Below are 6,000 nucleotides of genomic sequence, written 5' to 3'. Positions count from 1 at the left end.
GCAATTTATTATAGGGTGACTACCATAGGCGGCTTTGCGTGTATGGAAACAAAGCTCGTATGGCATTTGGTATCGGTCAACGGCAGAACCGTCAGCGGCCAAAACAACACACGTGGCAGTGCTAGAGATTTTATAACGATGGCAGGTAGAAGGTGGCGATAGAGTCAAAAGTTTTATGGTGGCTTCCAATGGAAAGTGACAACAATTGTATGAATATACAATGTTGTGTCATTGAGTGTGCAACGCTCCTTTTTTTTAACCATTTTTTTCAATTTTTCTTTTATATATTCTTCTTTTAGTATTGTTATTATTACTATTCTTAAATATTAGAACTTGAATTTCATATATATATATATATATATATATATATATATATAGATATATTCCTTGCTAGTGTTTGAGGGCCAAATTTTTGTTTTCATTTATTTATTTAAGTTTCAATGGCTAAGGGCTCAACAAGGCTGGTAGAATGGAAAAACTCCAAAAATCTTTGTGTGGCTATGGCAATGAAATTTTGATCAAATATTGATGACTGAAGGCCTGCATTAGAGAGTGAGGCTCTAATACCAAATGTGATAGCCAAACCTGGCTCATGGTTAATTAATCTAGAAGACTTGGAATATAGTAAAAAAATCCATTTATAGGAGCAATAATGTATACAGTGTATGAAATGAATGATTATATATTGAGGGCCCATTTATATACATTGGTTGAAGTGCCCTTTCATAGAGAATCATGCCCATGCTCTTTCATAATTAATTATACTTTTCAATCATTATTATTTATATTATGTTACAGATAATTATGTTCATAACATTTTTTAGCCACATGTTATAATCTTAGCCTCATTCTTCTTCGATCACTGTATAAAAGCTAGTCTCAAATCTCTCCTCAAAGTAGCTTCAATTTAATTGAATTCAATAAGAGCTTTCAAATTGTTGTCCAACTTCACCTCACCCCAGATCATCCTCCTCACTAGTTTGCATCATGTTACAAAAGCTAGGTTTTCACAAGTAAATAGGGCTTCCTCATTCATAGATTATAGATGCAATTCACTATAGAGATAGTATGTTTACCACAAAGATAATCCACTGTAGATAATTATTGTTGATTGCAGAGATAACCCATTGTAGAGATAACCCATTCATTGCACATATAACCCACCACTTGTTCACTATTGAGGTAATCTAGGGTTCCATAAGTAATGACGTTGCCTACCGAGGTGTCAAATTTGCTCGAACAACAAAAAATTGCCAAAATCCGACCTTTTTTTCCAAAAAAATATGACAATAGGAGTGCTTGAATCCTCTTTTTGATTGTGGAAATGGATTCAACACCATCAAAAACCCTAGGGTAGCCAAAATCTTGAATCTTGACAACTGTAACCCGTATTTCTAAAAAAAAATTGCTAGATTTTATCAAAATTGCGTTGGAATTTTCATTGTTTTCCAAGCAAGTTTGAAACCTTGCTAGACTACGCAATAAGTAACTATGGCTTCCTCATATGACGATTGTTGATGCAACATGACCTAGGTCTTCCTCATATGTAGATTGTTAATTCAATTCAATACATAAATAACATGTTCACCAAGAGATAACTCACCATAGATAATGATTGTAGAGATATCATTGTGTGCATTGTGTAAGGTCACAATAAATAATCACCACAAATATATCATTATTCGCACTATGTAAAGCCGTTGTAGATAATCACCATAGAGGTATCATTATGTTCGTTGTCTCAAAAATTCTGCACCATAGAGGTATCATTATGTGCCCTCTCTCAATAAAATCAATGCATAGGCATGATTATTTCCCTACCTCAATTAAGTCACAACAAAGATAATCATTGTGAGACATGTAAAATTCACTATAGAGATAATCACCAAAAAGGAAAAAAATAGAGAAAATGATCACATCAACATTTATTAAACACATCAATGTTATAATGTTAACAATAACATCATTAATTAATTATATATATATATATATATATATACAATAACAACAATGTAAATCTATTCAAACTTTGCATTGACCTAAATATTTTATTTTGTTTGGAGGCTCTCTCAAGCCTAGTATGATACAGATGTTGTAATGTCTTTTTCTGTAAATATTTTGACTAAGTCAAATTACATAAAAGTAAAAATGAAATTAAAATAAAATTGAGTAAACTAATCAATTTACATGTGGTGATTTTTTTGGCTCCAAAATTTGAAAACCAATGGTTTTGCCCATGATATATATAAATTTGGAGCACAAAAAATCACCACAAGTAAATGGATTAGTTTACTCAATTTTATTTTATTTTTTTAATTTTGTTTTTATTTTTATGTAATTTGACTTAGTCAAAATGTTTACATAAAAGACATTTCAACATTTGTACCATACTGGGCTTGAGAGAGCCTCCAAGCACAATAAAAATATTTAGGTCAATGCAATGTTTGAATAGATTTAAATTGTTGTTATTGCTTATCTTATATATATATATATATATATATATATATATATATATATATATATATATAGTGATGTTATTGTTAACATTTTAAAAATATTTTTGGTCAATGCAATGTTTGAATATATTTGAATTGAGTAGTTGTATATATTTTTATAATAAAAATATTTTTGTGAATGTAATGCTGTTGTGGGGTTTGGTTTTTATTATTTTTAAATAAAAAAATAAAAATTATTATGGTTTAGATAGATAGATATGTGTTATATAAAGAGTGATGTTATTATTAACATTTTAATATTGATGTGGTTATTTTTTGTTTATTAGTGAGATTATATATTTTGTACTTGTGTATAGATTTTCAACTACAAATTGATTTGTATGAATGAATTGATAGATTTAAATTGAGTAATGGTATATATTTTTATAACCAACTTAGATCCATCTTAACTTCGGATCTATCAAGTATAAAAAGGGATCAAATTTATTTTTACTCTAAAAAAAGTTTGCACCTCAATAGATTTGGTCCCTCTCGGTGCTTGGTAGATCCATAGTTAAGATAGATCTAGGTTGCTAGCGCATATATATATATATGTGTGTGTGTGTGTGTGTGTGTGTGTGTGTGTACACACACACACACATATATACGCGCTAGCAATCTAGATCTATCATAACTCTGGATCTACCAAGTGCCGAGAGGGACCAAATCTATTGAGGTGCAAACTTCTTTTAAAGTAAAAATAAATTTGATCCCTTTTTTCACTTGATAGATCCGGAGTTAAGATGGATCTAAGTTAGTTATAAAAATATATACAACCAATCAATTTAAATATATTCATTCATTCATAGAAATCAATTTTTAGTTGAAAATCTATACACAAATACAAAATACATAATCTAACTAATAAACGAAAAAAAAATAACCACATTAACATTTATTAAACACATCAATATTAAAATGTTAATACTAACATATCTATCTATCTATCTATCTAAACAATAATATTTTTTATTTTTTATTTAAAAAAAAAAAAAAAAAACCCACAACTAGCATTACATGCACCAAAATATTTTTATTATAAAAATATATACAACTACTCAATTTAAATATATTCAAACATTGCATTGACCAAAAATATTTTTATTATAAAAATATATACAACCACTCAAAATAAATCTATTTATTCATTCATAGAAAACAATTTTTAGTTAAAAATCTATACTAAGTACAAAATATATAGTCTAAATAATAGAGTAATTGACCTTTTTCTAGTCACCCTTTCACTTTTTTTTTTCTAGTTAATTTTATCCAAAATTTAATAGAGGTTTTAAATAAATATAAGTTTAAGTGGTTTAATATGAAAAGCTTAAGTGTCTCAAGGGTTTTCACAGTGTTGAACCTATTTATGCATTCATAAGTGCATTTCAAAGAACAAAAAATGCTATTTATGCATTTATAAGTGCATTTTAAAGAACAAAAAATCACAATAGTGCTTGAAATTTTATTATTAGATTACGACAAAAAGTCATTTCATATATGAATTAGATGGTGTTCATAAATATTACCATTTATTTTAACCATATTAAAGTAAAAATATTTTATATTTCATTTTTCAACATATATAGAAACAAATCAATATAAAATTTCCAGTAATGACTTTGTTATAATCTAACTTTTCTAAATTTTAGAATTTTTTTGACATATTTTCTGATCAATTTTTCACAAAATCTAGTAAAAATTTATTAAAATTACATATTTGAATGGTATAATCAACACAATATAAATACACAATCTAATTACCTACTCCAAAATTGAAACGAATTGCCATGGGCTTTGACCCTGCCATCCCCCGACAGCGCCTAACGAGCCATATATCAAGTATTAAATGCACCCGGAGATGCATGCGACATAGCTTGTTAACACGCAAAATGTCTTTTTTTATTTAGTGATGAGTTTTGCATTTTGCGTGTTAACGAGTTATGTCGCGTGCATCTCCGGGTGCATTTAATACTTGATATATGGCTCGTTAGACACTGCCGCCATCCCCCCACGCCAACAACCCCAATGGGGTCATGGGTGGGTCCACTCTGCACCGTTGCATATTAAACTTTCTTTCCCCTAACCCCAAATGAGCAATGGGGTGGGCCATTTAAGTTGTGGTTAGTTGAGACCTGCATCTGGCACTTCGCTGAGTGAGCGCGTGATCATCCATAAGCCGTTGGGACCCTCGCCACCCGATGGGTAGAGCGGTGGGTCCGTCGGTGCATTATAAAAGATATGCATCGAGTCACCAGGAGGAATAAAACCATGACAAGGGTTGGTTTATTTTTTTCCAGCATGGATAAGGGTTGGTTTATATATCAATGATACACTAGTTAAAATAGTGATAAGATTTATATGTGGGTCTTTGGGAATGGGGTGGGTTTTATTTAGTCTAAGTGTTAGAACTTAGGTCTTGATACTATTCTGTAATAAAAATTATTATATTATTTGTATTTTTATGGGTTATAGGAGGTGTTAATGATATTAGTTGAAATTTTTCAATGATCACATGTTAATATCTAAAATATTGTGGAAATATATATAAATGTATTTCTCAGATCTAGCTTGGTGAGAGTTTTTCCGATCATATAAATACTTCATCGATTGAGATCGAGATAAAATAAAAGATCACTTGACAAATGATCAATATTAATAAGATTGATCACACTAATACCAATATATCACATGGTTCTTAGTTGGTTTAAATCTATTAATTTATTCATAGAAAACATTTTTTTTTGAAAATCTACACACAAGTACATAATATATAGTCTAACTAATAGATGAAAAAGGACCACATCAATATTACAATGTTCACAATAACATTTCTCTCTATACATATATAATAACAACTTTGATTTTTTATTTAAAAAAAAAAAAAACCAAAGCATTAATCATGTTTTGAGTTAATCCCATAAGCCATGCCATAACCATTTGCTATTGATCTCCAATCCCATAAACCTATTGACGCTATGACTTATGTGATAATGGAATCATACCCATGGTATTCTTATGTAAGAAGATATATATATATATATATATATATATATATATATATATATATATATATATATATATATATATATATATATAACCAACCATGGAGAGATCAAATCGATTAAGGTGCAAACTTCTTTTAGAGTACAATGAATTTGATCCCTTTGGGCGCGGAGTTAAGATGGATCTAGGCTAGTTATAAAAATATATACAACCACTCAATTTAAATATATTCATTCATTCATAGAAAACAATATTTAGTTGAAAATTTATACACAAGTACAAAATATATAATCTAAGTAATAGACAAAAAATGACCACATCAACAGTTATATGTATATGAATGAGAGATAAACACTAACATTTTTTATTATTTATTAAAAATAAATAAAAACCAAACCTCCCAACAATTGCATTGACCAAAATATTTTTATTATAAAAATATATACAACCACTACATTAAAATTGATGAATGAATTTATTCATAGAAAATAATTTTTAGTTG

Source organism: Pinus tabuliformis, chromosome 5_2, assembly GCF_031772625.1.
Source record: "Pinus tabuliformis cultivar Carrire ecotype Pingquan chromosome 5_2, CPIR1, whole genome shotgun sequence".
In the NCBI taxonomy this organism is placed as follows: domain Eukaryota; kingdom Viridiplantae; phylum Streptophyta; class Pinopsida; order Pinales; family Pinaceae; genus Pinus; species Pinus tabuliformis.
This window is presented reverse-complemented; position numbering follows the sequence as displayed.